Source organism: Varroa destructor, unplaced genomic scaffold, assembly GCF_002443255.2.
Source record: "Varroa destructor unplaced genomic scaffold, Vdes_3.0 BEIS01000002.1, whole genome shotgun sequence".
In the NCBI taxonomy this organism is placed as follows: domain Eukaryota; kingdom Metazoa; phylum Arthropoda; class Arachnida; order Mesostigmata; family Varroidae; genus Varroa; species Varroa destructor.
In genome coordinates, this window is record NW_019211455.1 from 3847665 (window position 1) to 3872255 (window position 24591).

The following is a 24591-nucleotide window of genomic DNA, read 5'->3' on the forward strand; positions in this document are numbered from 1 at the left end:
ATATATTGTAATCTAATGCGTATAGCCGCAAATTTTTGTTTTAGAATTCACAGCCAGGTAGTTAAGCCTAACCTTAGTAGCACCGTAGGAACGAGCGCGTAAGGTGCATGCAGAGTTGACGATTAAATTAAGTAGCTATCTCCAGTTTACAGCCACACAAACCAGCCAAATAAACTACTTCGTTGATAGATACGTCTTTCTACGATGTCTCTTTCAAAGGATATAACATTCATAGAACTTGAATTTTCTCCCAATGGGGAGAACGAACAAGCAAGCCAGCGATCATTCTATCTAATCTAAATCCTGCTATATCCATGCTAGACTGAAGAAGCTGATACCACCCATTAAGCCTTCTGACTTAATTGGTGGCGATCAATACGCGCGTCGAAACATAAACATGGCTAGGAACTGATTTTTTAGTTAAACGAAGAACCCTTGCAGTAGGTTTTTTGTAGAAGACAAACTGTTTTTTTGCGAATCAGACCTGTTACTGCGTTAAGTCTGCAAATAGTGTAGTACGCATATAAGTCAAGGTGGCGAATCACCCTTAGATTATCACAAAAAAATCGGAGACGTGTAAATCTACATGTGCAAGGACACGCCTGCATTATAGCTTGTTTAAAACGATGTTACTTGGATTGGTCAAGCACAATTCAACTTTAATTAACTTCTCATTTGAACAAGATGCTCGAATCTAATATTTAGACTATATCGCAAAATATATATAGTAACGTAAGATGCCGAGTGGCAGCTGTCGCAGTACAGAATGTGTTCCTCGTCCGAATTCGTTTAGCGGTGCGAACGGATCGTACCGCAAAAGAGGAAAACATACTGTAGCGCGTCGCAAACGTCTCGACGGTTTTTACCGATACATAGCGACTGGCTGCTCGGTTTGTACGCAAGCGCTCGAACTGACACTGGTTTGCTGGACTGATCCTAGTTGTAAAACGAAAAGCTCGAACGGTCAAGTGAATCAGACACAGATAGAAACGACAATAATAATCATCATCATCATCGGTACCTATGAATGCGCGAAAACTGAGCAGATGTTTCTGACCTTCATTTTTCTCAACATTCTCAAGGGCATCCGGAAGAAACAAAGCAAACTCCTACGTCCCGGAAAGCGCTGGCTAACTCACAAAATGATCGTCTAAAGCACGCTATTACTGCCTTCTAAAACAGTTGAGGAAGAGAAAATAGAGATGACAAATCGTTATTATAAGGGTACGTTGATAATTTAACTTGTAACGTAATCTAATTCACAGGATAATCAAAATTTCCGTTGCAATCTTATACAGATGTGTAGAGACATGGGCTGGCCTTTGAAGCAAGATGCACAAAGTGACTGGCGCCTGCTAACGAAATCCTAGCGTTCGTCAATGTCTTGTCAGAGTCAATTCAACCATACCTGAGTTTAGGCTCTGATTTCCTGAACAAACAGCATACGTATAAAGTACTATACATAGGTGTCTTTCGGGAACACCAGAGAAGTGCACGCCGATTTTCCAATGACGATTACACGTTGTTATCATACGGAAAGCATTTTTTTTCCATACTTATGAGATATGTGAGCACGCTCTTTTGGTAGACCCTTTTACCCGATGGTCTCATTCAAATAATTGTTACTTACGATCAATAGCAAACGACGCTGCCAGCAAAAATGGGTGGAGTCACGGGTAGTAAGCTGACAACGGACCTAACGTTCGCACCGGATCGTATCCACACGACTAGTTACTGTAACAAACATATATGGATTCATATTTATATCATTGTTTTCGTTTCGCGTACTATTTTAAATTGTTAAATTCACGTACCTTATTATATACGCTGTATGATTGAACAGCGGGACAATTTCGAACCGCCTTGATAAATGGGTACAATGTGAATGTATCGTACTCGAAAGTCGAACAATGTGTCATAAAAAGAGCTGGTTCCGAAGGCTAACTAGATGTTTCGATGACCAAATGAATAATTCAAATGAAACTAGAGAGTTAACCTATTTGCGGAAGCTGCCGTTCAGCGCCTACTGATCACGCAAGCAATACCGCTTACTCGATAAGTGAACCCATTGATTTTGAAGATTACTTAGTAGGTAAGATCAAAAAGTGTTGAATCGAAGCAAAAGTTGCTTCGACTTATTAAACGCCGAAGTTCAAGCCCTATATATATACACGGTCAATATCATTGGAACTATTCGCTCTATCAAAACATCCCGCTGTGAATATCAACAAAAATGGTCGTCCTTTGGGCTCTTTGGTTACACTACAGGTCCACGTATTAGTTAAGCAGGCAGTCCTGTATGTCTCTTGAAGTACCTGAATAGATATATATACACCGACTCAATTGAAATCATAGCTTACGACTCTATTCGACTCTATCTTTTATTCCAATGCCCTTCGGGTAGCTCAGCGCACCTCGGACAGCTTCATGGTACAAAACAGCTATTCGTTAAAGTATCGCAAATTTTTACATCCTTCGATGTACGTGGAAGTTCAGGCATTACACAACCTATTTGCTGCCAGCTGCCGAAACAAGGCGCTCTTACGCCCGATGTCAATGACTCTAGGACAATTCCCGCATTGGCAGCATACAAAACGGCATCCATGATTGCCCTACGGGGCGGCAACGTTCAGTCCGCGTTATCAAATCGTGTACCACCGTTAACGGTAGTGAAATCTGCCAGTAGAGAGTTGGATAGTCAGAATTTCTTAGTCATGCACAGTATATTCTATGTTTCGAATAAATATCGGTGAGTGAAATTGTGTAAATAAAGGTAGTGCGTTAACTAAAAGCGGCTTAAGTAGAATGCGTTGAAATGGAACGACTGCATCGAATGTAATGTATTTACTGTAGTGTGACGCGCGGCCATGAGGGCCATTCTGAAGGCCGATCAACTAGCTTCCTCGTAGCTTTTCGCCCCACACGCCGATGCACGTCAATGGGCGGAACGTAAGGAATATACCTTCAGCCAAGTCGCATCCAATGCGTCCCATATTCATTCCAGTGGGTTACCGTAATAAATTGAATCGAACAGATCTTGTGATTCAGGCTTCTAGAAGACACACGCAGCAGAGTTTAGAAATACTAGCAGAGTAGTCTCAGTAGAGTTAAAAAGAGCCTGTCATTACCTGAACGCCTTTTATTCGAAATAGCAAAATAGGCTTTCAGATTTGCCCTTGCAAGGCTATAGAATTCAGAATATAATGCGAAATCGTGCACATATTTTTGGCAATAACGACCTCTTTTCGAGACGCTTTCATAGTGTATTAGGTTGGCATGGCCTTTCAGTACTTGATTCATGGAGGGGAAGTTCAAATATCACATTACTATATTATAGCGTTTTAGTTCGGGCCTGTAAGGTATTCGACATCTTATCCAAAACAAAATAAGAATACCGGATAAATGGACTACGTACGGACTTTACTTAACGCCTCCCAAAAGAGTTTCTGAAAGCGTTAATCGGCGTGTGTTGTTAATGCCTAGGAGCCAGATTTCTGGATCTAGTACGGTCAAAAAACGCACACGCCCACCGGGGGCACAGGGCGAATACAGAAAAACAGTAAAATCGGAACTATGATTTTGAGAGGAGATAGGCTCCTTTAGCTAAAGTAGCATTTCAAGAATAACAATAAGAGTAAGTAACAAAAATATTGATCGCCTTTAGCGACGAAAATAGTAACGATACATAAAGTGAAAAGTAATTAAGTGATACGCATAGTTGTATAGCTATTTGGACGGTCTCAAGTTAGCTCTGTTCCAAATAGAGAACTTATTTATTATAAAGGAGCAAGGCGTATATCTAAGACTGCTAGTGAACGTTAACCTATAGAGTTAAACCAACAACTGCCTTTCAACGGTTAGTAAGTCATCATAGAATAAAGTTCTTCGTGTGGATTAGTTGCTCATGGATCTACTTGCTACACCGATTCGGCAAAATCGAAAAGAAAGTATCTTTTTAACATTACATGAAATTAAGTAGTTCACAGCAGTGAAAGGGCACACATAAACTAGCTTTAGAATCAAAGACCCAGCCAACGATACTTTAAAAAATATAAACATTTTTTTACTTGCTGGAACCGTCATCTTCCTATCGAAACATGGTACAACTCTTCGAGAAGATCGTTGACGTAGTATTAGCACAAGTCATACTAAAGCTTCATCGATTTGAAATATTTATATATTCAATTTTTCATTATCTCATTCCGAAAGCCTTCCTTACGAAGCCTCTCTAATTACATTGGCCTGCCATGCTGTAAATAGAATAGGTCCACGAAATGGCAGGCTGTGAAAAAGCCGATACAGATAAAATCCTACTGAGGTGAATAGTAGGATATCTAAAAGAATTGCACCGCAGACAGACGTCCATCCAATTTTCTAATAATAATCAGATGGTCTAACAGGTAGGGTATTTTGAAGTTAGATTTAACAAGCTCGCTAGCCAGAAAACGGTGTGCATTGTTAGACGTTTTAATCGTTTACGTCAATACTTGCCATTTTTTATATAATATCCTATACGCATACCTGTGGGAAATAATAACCCAAACTTATTGCTTGTTTATACTTTCCGTATGAACAGGTGGTTTGTTCAGCGCGCCATGGCTGAGGCAAGCCTGCTTGGTTACCCAGTGTGCATGGTCTGAATCGATCTGTCAGTGTCTTCAGACGTTTTTTTCGCAGATAGCGAATGGTATTATGCTTTCTCCGGCGACTTATAAATGCCTGCAGAGATAAGAACAATAATCACCGCGTAAATACACCGTCTGGTATTGTGAAACGCTCGCGTTTGCGACAACGTTGGGCAATTCCTTGTTCAAACCGGAATTTTATGTAAAAATGCGTATATTGAGCGTCTAACAAATATAAATAAAAGTAACGATAATACTTCAGATAAACAAATTGGGACTTGTAATTTAATTGCTACACAGATTTCCATAACGACCATGCAATGTTCCCATTTCCAGGAAGGCCATCAAGATATGCGTTAATTTTAATGACAGTGACAACGCTGATGATTACCGAAGGTATGCTTTGTACTTGGCTCTATCCGGTGGCCACAAGGTCAGTCGGCTTATTGCCCAAGGATGTCGATCCTCGGGAGGGGGGAGGGGGCAAATTGTTATCAAGGTACGTAAACTCGACGCTCTGTAACCTCAACAAAGACTACTCTTTGTAGAGACCTTTCCGTTCGTAAATGGGAAACATTTGCAACACGAAACAACGCCGCTTCCACCTAAAATGTATTAACAAAAATAATCTTAGTAAATGCTTATTATTATTGTTACCATACAGTGTTGCGTAACGCAATATGTCCTTGACTCACGGTAACAAATAGAATGACTGAATTTTCTACTGTGGCGGCAGAAATAGTTCCTGTTAGCGGCTTTTGTGTTAAGCTAGTACCCTTAATCCAACTGTGTTACAACTTGAAAGTTTTTGTTCCTATATACTGCATAACGTTACTGTCGATAGGCAAATCCTACCATATAGCTAACAACATTGATTGTCCAGTGCAGAAACATTAAAGGCACTTGATATCATATTCCGTGACTATTAGTATTACTGTTGAAGACAACATATTTGAGGATAATACTATCTTCTTCACCATATAGCACCTAGCAGCCGTATAGTAATACTTCATTTAATGATGACTTAACTTCAAGTTAGATATAAAATAGATAAATATATAAAAGTAGATAAAGATAAACAACCGAGAAATATACTCGTGGCAATAATTGAAACTAAGTCGTTTTAGAGTAATGGTGGATGTTCACTGACAGCATAACTGAATTCTAGTAGTTCCTATTGGATATATATATATATATATGCTAGATCATTTGTATCACGGTCGCCGTTGTCTTAATAATTTCATGGACCGGCATAAACCGCTGGAACTTGAATTTTCTGCGTATTGGTAGATAATCAACAATTTCTAGGTAAAAGTTGCTGATCACTATTTCAAATATCTCAAACTTACAGTAAAGTGTTTTAAAAAACAATTTGAATCGATATAACTAGTTATTAAAAGCAAAATCCCAAGTGCAGGGTCACTCTGACCTGTACGTTTACGTCCGCTCAACCCGTGCTTAACATGCTGAGTGGTGTGTCCAATGACAAAACCCATATTTCTGTTTATTGGCTTCCTTCTTCCGAGCAGTCTTCGATTGGACCTAATCGTAGCCAGTACTGATCTAGTTTAGCAGTCTGATCGATACGTTTTGTGTGTTCATCCTCAACCGCGGTCGAGTAATGTCCCTGTCTTTAATGACTAGTAGTCATATCCGCTGTAGAGCACAGCTGGAAAGTTTACCGTCCATGTTTATTCGTCTGTTCGTTGTTATATCACTGTTTTGCCCAGATTTGCCCGGTCAGACAGGATCGTCTCAACCCACACGTTTCTTCTTCTAGGAAGCTGTTACGGGTCTTCGTTTTAAGTCAAGCCACTGTTGAAATGGTTATTGTCGAGCCACTGTCCACGTGGTACTTCGTCGGTACTATATTAACAGCATTCGACGTACATGCAAACTGTTGTACGCCATAGTTGAATCGTATCGAAGCGTTTGGCGTCGCAAAGCCGACAAAGTCGTGTTCCCGTAGTGTTGTTTTGGGGGTAAAAATCTTCGTATCGGCAGTGATAGCAGTTGTTTCTATGGCTGTCGTAGAAGAGCAGCTTAAAATTCGACTTGCCTATCCGTATATGCGCTACGGATAATCGCAATAGTAATAATAATATTCATAAGGATAACACAATTGATACATCTAAAGCGACAATATCGGCTGGCCAACACTGAGACAACACGGAGGTCGTCATTGAGGGGATACTTGAACCGCCGGCGGTAGCGGCAAAGATAGCAATGAATCAGCTTCGTCAGTGGCAATTGTAGCTGCTTCGGTAACGATGGCTATAGCAGCAGCGATGACTTTTGGTTAGGGTCAAGCTTGTTGTGTTACGGTGTTGTTGTCGAAGTGGCGCTGGTTGGCACATCAACGCCACTGTCCCCAACACGCAATTGACGGACGGTATCAAAGCAACGAGTTGCTACTACTACTACTGCTACTATAATTATGACCGCTAACATTGTTGTTAGGAACTAACATCATTCGTAGTCGTCCCCGTCGACGTCTTTCGATACTGTCTCGCACACAGTGGCTGTAAATGGCCGGGTGAGAAAGCAGGCGGACGGGCGGAGGATGCGCGCGTCTACCGCTGCGTCGGATCCTACCACCGGCGCTTCGCTAGCAAACGACTGAGACATCGCCACGAGCGCTACCACCACGATCTTTACCATCATAAATATAATCATCATTGTGATCGCTGCTTGAACCGGCGAGATTTTGAAATGTTGCTGGCATTCATTGGCTTACGATTAGTCGTCCAGGCGTTGGTTGAAAAACAGGCCGTCGATCGTCGTCCGTTCCGGTCGTGGTTTCTAAGATGGCCAAAGTGAGGAATAAGCAGTTGCATATAGAAATCATGATGGTGCCAGCAGCTGTTATTGCTGGTGCTCGTTCGTGCTTCTACTATTAGCTGAATATAGTAGGAAAATTATCGCCGTTAACAACATCGGTTGATTGCAACCGCAATGCAGAACTGGAATATCAGTGCGACGCATCCAGCTATGCCCCTATATGATTGAAACCTGCACACAAGGACAAAACTATACGCTTTTGTATAAATACATATAGACGCCAAGGAAGATAAACGGCCAGACAGAAAATCAAAGAGTCCTCAGATCCGCAAGGTATTGCTTACTTGATCACTCGATCGCTCACTCGTACGTGCGTATACAAACAGTCGTAATAGTAACAGGTTTTTATAGACAGAGCTAAATAGATAGGGCCGATTGTATAATCGAAAAGGGAAAAAGGTGTGAAGAGATCCTTGCAACGTGCGATGCGGTAGTTCGCATAACATTCCTTCCTATATATATATATATATATATATGAATGTGTTATATTAAATCAATATTATAGTTTGACATGTACAAAATCGAAGTTAGAAGTTATGTGCATGTGTGGAGCATAGCTAAATAGGATTACCGAGCGTTACCAAGCATGATAAGTCATCATTTCAAGAACATATACTAACTAGATTAAATCAGGTTGTGACCACCAGTCTGGTCGGAGCAGCTGAAAATACATTGTGCGTAAGCTGCTGTCAGAAGGAAATCAGGCATCAAATATAACATTACCTAGTTTAATTGACGTCCTCAACTTCGAATTCACAGCCCCATTGGCTACAGACGACGAACTAGCGGAAGATCATTAGAATTGATGATAGACGAATGAATGAAGGATACATAAATTAACCCAAGTGGGCTCCTGACTTAACGTCTTTGCACCTAATTATCAACGTATCTGCTTGAGTATCTTACCCCTTGAAGTCTCAGTTTCAAACCTAATGTATGATCTGTTCTAAAATGGACTCTGCAAAAGAATAGTTTGCACCTATTCCTGTAGATGCGGTAGACCCTATGAATGTTTCACTGTCGAAACAATAAATCCAGAGGAGTAATAGTTAAACAAGTGCAGAACGTTTTGATAACACCTAAGCCACTGTTTCTTTTTGTACCTTTTACGTTACTATTACCTAAATAAAAGCATTCTTTTATGATTACAATCTGAAGGGGAAGAATAATTCTAGTTTAAACAGTCTTCAGGTTGTAATATATTTACTCCTTGCGCTTTTGTATGCAATCGGTTGGGGGCGAAACGCCACTACTGCCTTTGAAAAGCCCGCCTATGAGCGCTCTTGAATCGGAAACATGGTGAGAGCCGAGGGAATCGAATAGAATACATGAGTGAAAAGAAGTTTTTGACCTTAGCATTGGCCACCTGTAGACTTCCCGTAATAAATACTATGAAATCTAGCAACAATTCTCAGAAGTATAATACGATAACGCTGGGAAGGCTGATTTTCAATGCCGCATACACCATCCAACCGATGCTCTATGCCTTGGCCGGTTTTATAAATCACGTGACTCAGAATGGCAGAGCAAAATGAGATAGGTCTTTCTTTTGACTCGTCCGAATTGGATTTACTGGCAGCCGACTGAACCCTCAGCCTCACGCGGCTTGCCTCCGCTTTAGCTCTGAAAAAACATACGTATTTGCCACTTAGCTGAGGTACGCAACGGATATAGGCGATCTCAATTTGTTTACGGTGAGCAAGAACTCAATGAGATGATGAAAACGAATGACAGTTACGTAAATAAAATTTATTCTTTCGCGTGGCAGAACTCGTTTAGATTTTTCTATCTCTACGTAAGCTGATGTTCCTTAGCACCTCTTCTTCTGGCTCGAACCATGTCTGGATGAACGTTTTATCATGTAGATGTCTAACCTTTGAAAGCACCTATTTCTACTAAAAACTGGACACATATCTGTTATATTCGAGTGACGAAACTGATTTCGAGATAAAACACTTTCCGAGCGCCTATACGACATCTTGCCGATTTTTTCTCTGCATGCTACCTTCAATCATACAATCCAATAATGTTACCCAGAATGCTCTTTGCGATGAGTTTCTATAGATGGTCCAAGCTGCCTGACTAACTATTTGGCGTGTCTAATTAAATATAATCATAACGGTTATAACGATCAAAACATGAAAGTAGAAACGACCATTTATGTGTTAAGCTGGCGAAATCCGATTCAAATCGATCTATCGGCTGACCCACGATTGCTTAAGCTGAGCTTATCTAATAGCATTACTAGTTGCGAAACTGAGGCTCTTATTGCTTAACATAAGCTATATTTCACGTTTCTAAAGATGAGGCATCATGAATAGGCCCAACGTGAAGCCTAAAAAATTCATCAGTTTAAATTGTCTCCGCTTCTGCTAACGTGATTGAAGTATACTGCTGACGATATATATATACATTATTATGTGGCGCAAAGCCAATTAAATTGATCGAAATGTCCTTATTTTCTTGGAGATTCTCTCCGAATTTTTTGCTATCTGCTAACACGTTCGAAAACCTTGACCAGAGATACCCCACGAACGTTCGCAGCTTATATCTGCCATTACATCATAATATTTATGCTTACTTATCTTGGAGCATTCGAAGCCATTTTTTTTAGATACATATTTCCAACTGATTTAATATATACATTATATGTTAACGTAAGCTGATTTTAAAAATCTGAAAAGCTTTTTCTACGAAACTAGACAAGACTTCTTAGACATGTTAGTTTATTCATTTGGGTCGACTGGTCAGCTAATGGACTCTGTTGTTGAAGGGGTGGATATGTGATAATCTCTTAGGTATCGTAGCATTAATAACTGCGTTAAATAGATATTATTGTAGTTCCCTTCATAAATAAGAAAGACGATCACGCCGCATTAAATACGCCAAATTAAGAGAACCTGAACTTAACTCTAATAAACGCTGGGAGGAAGATTCATTTCAGGTTATTAAATACTCTTCTGATGCTATACAATGTTAGTTGGATTCAACATAGCATCATCACTATTACAGAGTCGTTTTCTCATCTTCATATTATCAAATTTAATACACGTTTCATTTTGAAATGGAGATTTACTGAGTATAGGCTGATTCAAGCAAATATCGAATAGCCAATCAATCATATAGTGCATGTCGCTGAACTTGATTTTTATAATGAACACGGATCAGGATCTCCCTAGGCCAAAGGTCAGATATCCTCGTATGCATGACGACATACCTGATCTAAAGCCACTAAGCACGTCGAGGATGCTTCCTTAAATTTCATTAAGTCTCCAAGAGCGCCTAACTACTACTATAACTATAAGAAGGACTTTTTTAATGCTATGACCAACCTTGCCGATTGTCATTGACGAGCACAAGTCCTGTGACTCTCGAGGAATATAAAATTAAAATGGTGGAAGTCTGCTTTGATTCCCGTCACACGTTTGTTTATGAAAGTTGAGGTTTTGGTTGGGATTCGGATGGGAACAGGCTGAATCCACGAACAAATATGCGTTTGCCTTTTCACTGAAATATTGAACGCCCTGATTTATCTTTATGAATTTTAACATTAACGCGGGTGAATGATTTTTACGTTGGAAGTACTAATGATGATTACAACTGTGCCTCCCATGCGGTATCTTCACATGTCTGTGTCGTACGTTGGAACGATATCGAAGATGTGACTTTTGGTCTTGTCTCTAAACTGACCTTATCAAAGTAAGCATTCAAATTATGAGAGAGGTTTCATTACAGATCTGGATCCATAACGACGACTGGTAGGCGTCTGTCGTTGTTCTCTAAAGATGGGGCTTGCCAGTTACCACGAAGCCTTCCTTCATACTACGACTGTCTACAAAAACGAGTTCGACTTATATATATATATTTGTTTAGAATCAGCAAGCAAACCTTTAAATTTTCTGACCAGAAGGATCTAGTTTTTTTTTTTTTTTTTTTTTTGTTAGTAGTATTCGTGGAGGTGTCATAACGAGCAGAGCTCGGAATCGCGGGACGACGAAAATACTGCTCAAATTAAATCTATTAATCTAAAAACTAGAAATGAAATTGAGAATTCAAGATAATCTTATCATCTAATGTAAAATATGATCGCGCGGCACAGCCTCACTGCTCTGTTGAATTGCTACATATCGGGTGTCCTCAGTAAATGATTATACGTAACTTAAAATACTTAGAGTAATGTAATGTAAAGAATTATTTAAATATTCAAGTTAATTCAATGTATATTCTCCTCATGGTAGAGTAGAAGAAAATTACTTGTGTAATTAAATGTTATTATAATTGGCTTCAAATTATAGGCTATTGTCGTTTCTAGCACATCTTTCCCAGTTCCTAACGCTAAATGGTCAATATAGCTAGGACTCACTTAGCGTAGACACTTAACACTAAGTCGTCCTTTTTCAGGATGCTACCATAGAATAAAGTTTATAATATTATTATTATTATTGGCCTTAATTTGCGCCACTTAATTATATATACATGATTGGTGTTGCGGTAACCCTCCTTCATCTACGCAGGTCGTGTTGTATGTGTCGTTGGCGGGAGTTGTATATTGCTCTGTATCAGTCTAAACTTGAATTGCATATTTTTCAAGTAACAAACTTGTCATCGCTTCTAACTCGACACTAATGGTAATAAATATATACATACAAGCTTGCTAGATTGACGTAACTATCCACGATCGTTTGCAATGCTGCTCGCTAACAGACAGTCACATTTTGGGCGTAGTTCCTCAATGAGTTCGCCCTTCCGTTGGATAACAGGAAGGGGGTCAAATCGATACAGACAACGGCTCCTGAGAACGCCTTTGGCACGGCACCTTCTTGACGACAGCTCGAACACAGCAGCGTCAAGCGCGCGAATCTGCGAAGAACGGTCTATTCGTCTAATTCGCATCTGCATAGCCGTCGCAGTCGCTCAAATCGCCCAGCTAGCTGGGCATGTGTATGCTCATTGACATGAACATCTTGCTATCTGTGCAATACGAACCCTCCTATAGCGAATTCAACGTGCGGGATTATTTGAAAAAGCTTTGACTGCTGATTGCTTTGCACTGCTTGAAAAAGCTCTAGTTTTATCACAAAGTAACGAAGTTATATATAACCCACGCTCGCGAAAAACTACGCCTACTATGGAATGGGAAATCAGCGCTCGGGGAGAGGACCGTATACGCTATTGCCATCCTATGGTGGTTAATTGGTTTCGGCGATATTCGGTTACAAACGTCTGCGATGCGAGTCCAACTAAGAGACTGATGAAGAATATAATTTAAACCGTTGAAGTCAGAAAATCTGTCCTTCGTTGCATACGTAGATGTATGAATACTGGATAGCTACCGAGAAGGTAGTCGGACGCCATATTCAAGGCGTGTAATGGTGTACTATGAGGATAGATATGTCCATCTAATAATCAACCTGGCGGGCCCACGTTGATTTCCTTAACATCTACACATTCGTTACGGACACGAGCAAACTGCGTTTGTTCCTTTTATGGCTGGTACGTGATAATGCAACCGTAAAATTTACAAAATGTCAAGTGTTCGATATATCGTAAAACTAGGTGACTAGTAAAAGGCTTCAAGGGAGTTCAACGATCCGTGCGATTAGGTCGACTTGCGTCTTTGGAAATAGCTGCGCATACGACGTAGTTGATTAGAGCACCCGGCAATATAGTAACTTGCATAAAGCGTGGGTAGATGCCGCAATGGCAAATCAAGTAGCAAAGCAATCCTGGAGAGCGACTGACAAAGAAAAAAAAAATAGAAGCTCAGGCGTCAAGATGAGGATGGAGCTGATTAGATTCGAAATCGGGCATAGCATCTTTCGCTTGAGAGATACGCTCAAGTCTGGAGTTCTTTTCGTGTTTACGGCGTTTAGTCTCTTACCACTTAGAGATAAACTATTTTCTGCTACAGGCAAAGATCATCGGCCTTGACGGTTCACATGTGTTCCTGTTTACATTCAACTAGTCGCTTATCTGTATGTAGAAGTATAACATGCAAGAGGCGATGTTGGAATTCAACAATTCGAAGTCGTCTCAGTGATAAAACACCATTAGGAGACGCGTTCCACCTAAAGTGAACCTCGAACTCGACATTTTATAAAAGTGTGTGAGGAGCAGATTCTCAGTGTTACGTTGTTATGTCCATGAGTATCTCGTTTCAGACACGCCTGTACATGCCAAAACCGCTATCGAGATTACTTATATGTTCACATCATCGCGCTGATCAGAGAACAATACGCGTGAAAGGTGAATCTTCGAAGCGTTTTTCCATTACTGGCCCACAAGTGAATCCGAGTCCTTATATCGGAGCTCATCGATCATGAGATGCTCTTTTCATACACTGAAACGATCTCAGTTTTGCGTTCCGGTGTTCCTAATAAAAAAAAAAAAAAAGAAAAAAAAAAACTATGATATTTGAAAGAGGGCTTACTACATTGACTAAGCGAAAGTGCACCGGCATCGACAATCGAATGTAATCGAGAGGAAAACACCCGATCATTCGTTTGGTTATGGTTATTCCTAGGGGTAGGATGGGTAATTCTAAACTCGTGCTCAAACAGGCCTAAAATGATAATGATAATAATGCCAAGTGAACGCTACATCAGATTTCTCCTATATAGGTATATATAGATGATGAAAAAGCTGTTGGCCGATAAGCTTACTCGAACAACACCGTTTTAATTTTCACTGTTTTTACCGAACTAGACGTTTGGACTTAAAACAAATACATGAAACGAGGAAGACCCACAAAGATCTACTCCATTATATCAGCTGTCAGATTTAACAGTGGAATACACGCTCGCTATGAGTATGCATTCTGTACATCACGGATCAAGACTAAGGGTCTATTTGGTGATTAATTTCGCATCCGTAACATGCAATGTGTCTATTTTATACGGAGTGTTTTAACAAAATGCTAGATTGAAACGAAGCGGTATTTGTATTAACTAACATTAGAAACTTGAATCACTCCGTACTCATGCGATCTCCAACCTATCTTTCGCCTATGAATGGTTCTAGAAGCGAATGTATTCTTTATTTCCCACTCACGCGAATTCACACATTTCAGAATCTGATCTATTTTGCACCTAGCTATCAACCTGAACAGAAGGTGCCTAATGAACATTTTGTTAGCTCGTATTACATATTATCTAACCCAGCCTGGACCGTACGTAACTTGAGTACTACGTAATCATAGAAGGGTTAAGTAAGTTAAAAAAAACATACCACAAATACGTTACGTTATTAAACGATTCAGTTTAAACATATATTAAATAAAAACATTTTAATTTTTTAGTCAAACACATTTATCAGCTTTATTTACAAAAGAACAATGCTCTTACTGTTGCCTTCACCATCATCCACGTGGCAAAAGCCATCATAGTAGATTTATTTTTACCTATTATCCTTTTTGCATTTGATAATATTTGTTTACCTTAGATTCAGCATATATATTTTTTTCTAATATTCGTTCTTTTCATTAATAAATAGTTTTTTCTACTCTCACTTGCCCCTTGGACTCTCGCTCATTTTTCGGTCGATTTTACACTACCTCAGTCACATTACTTACGTTTCTTTCTCATTTTGTCACGCACGCATCTTTACATCTACTGATCACCGCGTCGTTTTCGCCGATGCTGTTCTGCAGTTAGCAAATCTAAGGTAATAGTTGTATTCTCATCAGTTTACGAATGTCCCTGCTTTCTCCTCAGGAGAAATCGCCGACTTTTCATAGCTTTTGTCAATGCCATGCCATCTCTGCCTGCTTCCAAATGAACTCCTTTAGATCATTTTGATTTTACCTCTATATTTTTACCTCTATATCTGGTAAAGCACTATACGATTTCTCGTGTAAACCCTTTCCGTGTTACTTATTGACCTGTCCTTCGTCTATTAGTTTGCTCCTCTCATCATATAATCAATTACCGTAATGATAATTGTCTATGTAGTGTCTTTTAATTTTATTTCAGTGTGTACCAACTTATATCCTCTATATATAACACCATCATGCGCCACTTTTGCAGCAGTTTTCTCCAACATTAACCTATGCTGTATCAAAGGCCTCAATTTTTTGCTTCATCTATATTTTTCGACACAAAAAATCTAAGACGACACTACCTGCGAAACTCTGCGTACTACCTGCTGACCATTTCGGTTCTCTTATACAGCAGTCGCAGTCGCCATTATCTCTGCTACTTGCGTGTGCCAAGCTTACCCTCCCATTATAACGGTTTTGCTACTAATTGCTCTAGGTAAAATAGTCATCATAATAATAATAATCATTCTATAGCGTTCTATAATAAAAAATGTGTATCTTTTATGTTAAGTAGTAACAGTGTCTGTTCGTGCTTGTAGTCAATTCTAGCTAAAATTAAGCGGCACTTTGAGGTTTCGATGTTTTTTTGCCTGGAGCGCGGTTGATCCCATGAGACTACTCACGACCGACAAAGCGTACGACTCGTTTACAGCTCTCGCATGTCCAAGTACTAGCATTAATGTTAGCTTAAGTAACATGGGCCGCTTAGCGATGCAACTGATGTCTTTCGGTAAGTTATCGTTCGTCTTAACATTTGTTTCCTATCGATAGCACCGTCCATTGCCACCGTTCATATAATTGCTATTTAACAGCATCCATTACGGACATCTAACTTTAATACACCGTAGCCACCACAATAAATAGTAGTTGTTGACACACATGCTCTGGTTATCTGGTCGACAAAAGACGACGGATGGATTCGAACCAGCGAAACAGCAGTTTCACCTCACTACTTACGCTAATAGTCGAAGTACATATATGGTTGAAATTTTCCGGTGTAATCGATCTCTATTGTTCTCATGTTAAGAATACGAACATCTGCGTATGAACGAACGAACGGAGTGAAGGGGAACTGGGTTTCTGGGCTAGATGGTCGATGACAAATTGTGCTATTCTATGCTCGTCTCAAATGGCTTCTAATCACAGAAGTTATAGAATCTCCAAAGCGTTTACGTAGAACTGTAACCTTATTACGATTAGATAATGCTGGGAAGCTCTTCTATCGATAAGGAAAAGCTTAACCGTGGTAAACAGAATAAGAGTAGGTCCTTCGAAGCAATGAAACACACATGAAAGGCATTTTGTTTATATCGGTCAATTAGAGTGAAACAGAACGAACGACATTAATCAAAAACAGATTTTGACTTAGTTATTACTGACCGACAGAGTTATTACGACTACTTTACATCTGCCTCTTTTGCCGATATTTTGTAATAAAACTATGTCATCTAACAATCGCATGTCCTCGCATTTGTTGGTATTTTAACTCGTCGATTGGCTTTGGAATGGTATCCTACAATCCGGTAACTGTTTGAGTGTGTTAAACACACTTCTTTTCGAAAGCCTGTTTTTCTTCTTGCGTTTTAATCTATTGGAACACCCTTAATCAGGTATCTGATGAAACGAAGGTTCCTCCACCATCGAAGATCCGTACAAAATGCTAATTGCATCGTTAGGAATTTTACTACTTAGGCTTCTTGTCACCTTATAATACTGCTGCCATAAGATGAATCAAAAAGCTCATATCCTAGGGATACAAGTTCGACTAATTGATGCCTATATGAGGGTATGTACGTATATGTTAATATATATTAAGTATGACAGCTTAAGCTTGTTAATTCCCTGGCATGAGGATAAATAGCCGACTCGTCTCTAAAGCGGATTCCTGATGGCAAATTTTGTATGTTTTTCAGATAGCACAGCTGGTAAACTACTTCCGCAAAATTCACTCTAATATATACGCTGTCCTACTAGATACGGCTGGTGTGTATCACAGTTCGCGGACGATTACGGACAACGGAAAATACTTCCGTGGTAATGACGTGTCTCTATTTTGCAAAATACATTACAAGGAATTTTTAGAGGAATATATATGTATGTATGGACCGAACAAGACCATTTTTCTCTTCACTATTTTAAATACGCCTAGACCCCTTTTCTTTGTTTGGTTACTTCGTCGTTTTTTTTTTTTGGCTAGGAGAAAATGGAAAAACTTTCTTTTACATTTGTCCTATGAGCTTCTCATACAATGGCCCATCTACCAGAATGCAAACACGGCAGCCAGGCAATTCTCTTTCTCCTAGTTGCACGACATTTAGCGTTTTGCCTTAACGACTAGAGGCCATTCGTTTAACTTTTGGCCAGACGCACTGGTCACTACTTCAGACTCATGGACCGCGCTCCGCCTTAAACTTACTGCCATCTGAAGCATTATATCTTTTACCCTTGGATGCCCTTCTTTCCGGTCCCGACTTGCCGGCTAGTTCCTTCTTTTTGTGCTTTACCAGTTTATTTGCGTTTGCCATCGTCGGGTGGACCCACCGATGGACGCGCAGTCCGGATCACCCCGTGTCATGTCTATGCCCCCTCTATCAAAGTCAAATCAACTGTAAACAAGTTCTGACCTACAGGGGATCGTCGATCCACCTCACCAGCTCACCTATCCATTCTGGTCAGCTATAGCAGACGACTAGGTGTTAACCACATTATCCGGCAAACTGGCATTAAATAATTTGCTTTATCATAATTTTTCTAGATAGAACTGTTTTATCAATGACAGAACGCGGATCGAATGGGAACATTATATACATTTAGACTTATCGACTTCTCAGCTCACACAAACGAGACAGTATATTCAGGTTTTCTTATAATACTAATAAATTTAAATATCAACAAAAACATTTGTTTATTATTCTGATCAAAATCGTTTCAAATTCTTGTTAATTAATCCTTCCAACCTGCTTCGACCACTGATAGCTCTACCTTAGTTACAACTAGCGAAACATAGCATTTCTGGAGCCATATCATCCTCCACATAAACATTGACCAATAAGTAAACATCTTAAAAATCGCTTTCCAACGAACGATGCCAAAATAAACAACGTAAAGTAACTAGATTTTTTCCGCCGCAAAAGCGTATGCCATAGACCAATAGCATTGGTAGTCTAACACATCAGATCAGTCATCAGAACTAGTGTCTCCCAATAATAGGCGGGCGGTTCCTCTCTATTGGTTTCGTATTTACCATATAATCTATGTATGGACTGACGGCGGGCGTCTGCATCATATGAACACACAGAAACCTAACTAAAATGAACACAATATACACACATCGTCGATATATTCAATGAACACAATCAAGCGTTCGACAATAGCGCTGGCTACAATCGTAAGTAGTTCATCTCTTAGTTTTCACTTAAGATTATTGTTTACCCTTCCTTTAATTGCTTCCGATTCATTTATTTCAATCTTTACTTAGATTTCTTACAGCGCATGAAATTTATTTTTCATTCAACAACTTCAACACGTACGCGCACACGTACATATGTACAGTCGCTTACACTCCTATTAGCTGGCCTTCCGACCCTTATTGCGGCACCAACGCAAAATACAACTTAAATCAATAGAAAAAAAACAGTAAATGATACAACTTTTCATCATATAATGCGATTATACGTACGGAGCTAGAGGTAGTTGAATGTTTTGCTAGTTGCGGCTTTGTTGTACATCTAGTTAGCTTTCGGCCGTCACTTATCATTACTGTAGGATGCCATTCTACGGACAGGTCTGCCGGAAACGTGCAATTCTCAAAAAGGTGTCGTTATTCAATTAAATAATACACATCGGACAAAACGATGAAATAATCGTCGGTTTTGGCATGGCTTAAAATCAATGCAGCTCATCACTATTAACATAGTTATACTGTTAGAAAAAAATAAAATCGACACCGCATCAGCGGCGTTGTCGGATGCCTTAACAGCTGAGGTTGTTTCCTGGTGATGTCATGTCCTGTTGTCGAGTAGTTTTGAGATACACGTTCAGCCTTGTGTAAGAGCTCTCACTGTTAATGTTGTCTATATAATTGTTGTCACTAAGAACTAAAAGGTCAAACGTAAGTCACCTCCATATCGACGGAAACTTGCCGTCCGGACCGGGCCGGGTTTGTAGTGTTAATGGAACCACTTTTCGTCTCACTAATAACTGCTGCCGTCGGTGTTGCCGTAATCGCCGTCGAATGCAATGGCGACTGATCTGCCGATCGATTTTGGCGCTGTTCTAGGTGGATCTGGTCATCATCCTGTTGCGCAGTAGTTTGCGATTGATCACCGGTGCCACCACCTGCGGGGACGGATGCGGCGGCTGTTGTAGTCGTCGTTGTTTCACATGTCTGAGACCCAGCCGAGCCGACATCGCTTGGATTACGTTTTAATTGACCTGGCACAGAAGCGTTACTGCCCGCGGCCTGAGTTGGTTTCTCAGTGGGTAGCGGCGGGCTATTGCTACCCAACTGGCTGAGGGCTGACGCCCTTTTCGATGATATTTTTTTGAGTGACGACCGGCTTAAAGACATCCCCCTGCGAGAATCTTTTTGCTGCACTCTGCGGGCCTGTATGCCGTGCAACCACTGCTACAATCGCTCGGTCTGATGCTGGCTGTATGTTCGACGGCCATTCTGCTCGTCGGAATTATCCATCGTTTCGCAGTGGGTGTTGCCTGACGAGCGTTTGCCCGCAATCGATAGAAACACGGGCAAGAACACGAGTGAATGCAGCGTGCCGAATGCGATAATGCCGAGGTACATGCGAAAATAGAAGATCTTGAAGATCTGCGACTTGGCAAACGCTAACACCAAGATGCCGCAGTCCGTCAGTGTGATACCTGACAAAATTGAACTGCCCATCTTTGTGAGAGCGAACTGCGCGCGCTTTTTCCGATCGAGATCATCGTTTAGTGCGTAGACACGAACGAGGTGCGAGCAGAATTCGACTGAGATGCCCACGCCGACAACTAAATTAACCAGCGACACCGCATTTAGAGGGATATCCCACCAATACATCAAGCCCATTAAATTTATCAAAATTAAAAGGATAGTGAACGTTACAATCGATGCCGATATCCAATCGAAGCCGAGCAGTAATAGCGTTACCACAAAGATGGCGCCGAGTGAGAAACTTAGATTGCTGAACACATCCGGCCACATCGTGAGATACTGCTCGTAAAAGACGTGAACAAGCGAGTACGGGATAACTTCAACGTTTTCGTCTCCCGTCTGCTGGCGCAGTTCTTGAGTGAGATTGTCGGCCACGAAACGAGCCCAGTAGAGTCCTTCGTAAAAGTCTTTCGAGCTTCTGAGCACCGTGTGATAGAGGGAGTACGCTGAGCTAATTATACGATTATCAACTACGTTCACCGACCCCTTGTGCTCAGCTGCTCCCCCGGCTGCGCAAGCCTTGCCGGGAATGTCCCCGAGGAAATTATTCAGGTATTTAGTAAAGTTGTCGCCATTCAGACCTTGCTCAAGATGGTGAATAGCGCATGACCTACATTCGAGTGGATGGAACAGGTCGACATCTTTCGAGTAGCAAAACTGACCGCTGGTCATATTGTTATAGCAGCAATTGGACGAGGCCATGAAAGTCATATAGCTGTCCATCCAGTTTGAGCGAAGTCGCGTCATCAACGTGTTCTTCTTGGTGAATGCATTGATCAGAGCAGGTAACGAGCGTTCGTTGCATCCGGCATGATCTCGACAAATTACGCGCCGATATCGCGGGTCCTCATAATGGAAATCTCCTTTGATAATGAAGTACAGGGGGGGGCCCACTTCGAGGTAGCTGTTGAGGTACTCAAAGTAACGCTGCATATAAGAATCTTCAGGCATAGCGACCTGTTGATCGAGGCCAATAGGGATCTTGTGGATAACCGATAACGAATTGCATGTCCACGCGATGAATACAATCAGCACGATACCCCGTACCATGTCCTTTAGCAGGAATGGAGCGTATACACTGTTGAAGAACGCGTACAAAAGCGAGGAGTTATCAATGTCGCCATGCTGTTTACTGTGTTGTTTTGACAGCTGAACACAGAACAGCAGGTCGAGCCGATTCTGTTCTTGCCTCCGAGTGTCTAGTACGAAAAGGCCAATAAAACAGGTCATCTGAAGAAAGAAATTAATAATAAGAGCCACGCCGGCGTATAGGGCGAAGATTTTGACGGCCGGTGCATCGGTGAGTGCGCCAATGAAGAAGCAGGCCGACATGCTGACGCTCGAGAGCAGCATAGACGGCGCAACTTCGCCCACAACGCGTCCTACTTGTTCCTCTAGGCTCTCTGTAGGCCCCCTCGTATCTCGCTGGTAGTACTGCACTAGGATGAAAATGTTGTCTACGCCAACGGCCAACACCAGAAACGGTATCACTTCGACAATGATCAACGTGGCGGGTACGCCGGCGAGGGAGAAGATTCCAAGAGAAGCAATGACCGAAATAAGAACGATTAGGACACCCACCAGACCAAGGAAGATCTTCGAGTCCACAAGGAGGCGCGAACAAGAAGAGATGTCTCCCAAGGCCATAGCTATATAGGCGAACATAATAAGGTACGACGCGATGACAGTCACCACGTCGGAGTGGGAACCCCGTTCTAGTTCATCCTCAATCGATCGTTCCGCTTTGAATCCTATGTCGAACATCGTCGCATTGTAGTTTTCTATCAAACGGATGAACTCCTTTTCCCAGGCGAGCGCAAGCACATTATCTTTCGCATTGAGGTGATTCTTGACGGGGATTGTAATAACGAGCGATTGTGCAAGATTGTAATTATCATCCTTTATACCACCGAGGACCAAAGCAGTCGTATCGATTGGCCCTTGGTAACGAGCGTAACATGAGGTTTCGGCAACACTAGCTGTCAAACAGTTTTTAAACACGCGTAGATAATCGTGCTTTTCAAGTTTTTCCGGGTCACTCTGCCAGAACGCGAACACTGTTTGAATTGAACAGTTTTTATTTTGCGGCGCCAATGGCGCAAGACAGATGTCCGTTAATGACACTGTACGATTTGCGCCGTCCTGAGTGTTAGTCACTACTGCAGTAACAGCCTCCACCTTCAGCTGCAGTTGTAAAGCCTCCAGCATGAAACGTTGCTCGAGCGCCGGTCCGTAAAACGATTTTGTCACGTTATCATAAAATGTCGTCTGCTTCTTGGGCATAAGGATTAGCTGCTCGACGCGGTAGAAGGGGCCGAAATGCTCGTTGTAGAAGTCCATGTGCTTACGAGCCGGCGACGTCTTCGATACCCACAAATCGATAGGGTCCGTAGTGACTTGAAAATTTAAAAAACCAAAGCACATCAACCCGGAAAGGGCGACACCGAAGGCCATTACCTGGAGAGGTCTTCGAGCAACGAAATTTCCCCATTTCTGGAAGGCTTCTTGAAGGACGCGTTCCATTTTGCGCCGCAGATCGTTCATGCTATCTTCTCGGACGGCAGCGGTCACCTCTTCGGCATTTGGATCTGGTAGCGGATTCGAGCTCGGGTACAGCGCCAACTCCTCCTGTGCACTCGATACTTTCCGATATGGCTCGCGGTTCAGCGGTGACGTATCCGTCTGAACTGCAGAGTTAAACGAACAGACCGAGCCTTCAGAGTTGACATGCGAGCTGAGCGAGGACTCTGAGACCACCTGCGAGTGCAGGCAGAAACCACCCAGAACCAAAACGGAAAGAAATACGAACAGCATAAGCGAAATCACAGTGGGACCTTCGTAATGGCCTATACGGAATTCCCCGTCCGGCTCAGGTAGGACAACCTCGAGGACCGAGTTACCGCACTTTTTTGGACAATCGGTGCAGCTGCAATTTGACCCTGTCCACGGATTTGGCCGATCGCAAGAATAAAACGGAGGGTTGTGCGGTTCGAGTTCGAATTTGGCGAATTTGTGTGTCTTTGAGTCTACGTAGTAGAGAATCTCCATCGGTGCGACGCCCTGGGGCGGGCCGGTTCCTATACCATAAAGCCAGTCCTCTAATCGACATGGCTTACGTGACGCGCACATCAAGTCAATTACCGCTGTATCCGTGCCAATGTTCGACTTAACGTTTTGGCACGATTCATATAAACCGGTAGCAAACTCCTCATGCAGCACGTATCGCACCTTCTCCACGGTTTTGTTACTGTAAGGCATTGAATACTTGCCGGTCTCCGACGACTTGACCACGCGCATGTACTCACTTTGATTGGGATTGCAGAAGCCACATAAGATGCTTAAAAATGACATAAAGCAATTTTCGCATTTTTTCATGCCCACTCCTTGCAGCGGCTGAAGGTCGCGTTGCATAGCTTTCAGCTGGAACGTGTCGCAACACAGTTCGACCTTTGTAGGATCCGACGCTCCTTCGAACAAATGAGGGCATAGCTCTTGGGCTATTTGAGCCGCTTCTAAATCCTCAAGGGGTAACGGAGGGCCATCGTATTTACACGGGACTTCTTTGTCATTCACGGCAATGTTGCAACGGCCACGAAAGGCACACTGATTCACGGCGGCACTGGCTGTCGGTATGTGCCACAGTAATAAAACAGGTATGAATAACGTTAATGCGGATAGGCGGCGTTGGGTCGCTGGGACCGAAGTTCGGATCCGTAAGGGGGGAACCCGACAGCCACCATGACTACTACCACTACAACTGTACAGGTAAGCCATCCTTGACAGGATGGCAGACGTCAATCACGGCTCACATAAGACTCCTCCGATCCTTTGCAGCTGGTCTGCTAAAACTGATATCGATGCGTACGACCCTCTGCTACACGACAGTTACGCGTGCAACCGTCAGCTGGCTGTCCTATTTGACAAGGCTTGGGACGTGAATCCGCTCTACTATATTACAGCCAAATGCCTACAGCTGTCGGTGTCGTGTTTCGTTGGGTTCATCATTCTGCCTGAGATGCTTACACTCTTCGACGACGGCTCTGGGCAGTCGACCCAGTTAGAGAGATAACCCGAAAAAATCCGGGACGACGAAGCATCCAACGGTTGTAAACGTCCTATCGCTGCTGCGGTCCGTTTATTGTCGATGATAATATTGTCGGTTGTAAGGAAACTGGACAGTATACTAGAGGGCGTTTTATTCGAACGCGGAACTGCAGTAATAATAATCTAAAGAAGGAACCGGACTTCAAAAGCTGTGGTAATCAAAAAGGAATGAATACGTCCGTTGCTGGATCAATACCTGTCATATATCGACCCGTCGTGACAACACTTGTGTCAAACGGAGTACACTTCCGTCGTCGTTAGATGTGCCGTGGCAA

The 24591-nt window shown here is 41.9% G+C and overlaps 1 long non-coding RNA gene and 1 pseudogene across 3 annotated transcripts in view; one reads left to right on the plus strand and one right to left on the minus strand.

Annotated features, from left to right (window-relative positions):
• The window catches only part of LOC147757264 (uncharacterized), a 13620-nt gene extending 8237 nt beyond the window's left edge, over nt 1-5383 (plus strand). Inside the window, exons 4-5 of one of the 3 annotated variants that reach the window (XR_015320095.1) lie at nt 1083-1224; nt 4962-5383. This is a non-coding gene — a long non-coding RNA (uncharacterized LOC147757264). Of the gene's footprint in view, nt 1-1082; nt 1225-4576; nt 4913-4961 lie in introns of those variants that run through there. The other 2 variants (XR_015320096.1, XR_015320097.1) reach the window with 2 other exon arrangements.
• A 12752-nt stretch (nt 5384-18135) lies between these two features.
• On the minus strand, nt 18136-23986 carry LOC111244217 (NPC intracellular cholesterol transporter 1 pseudogene; annotated as a pseudogene).
• Between the last annotated feature and the right edge of the window lie 605 nt (nt 23987-24591).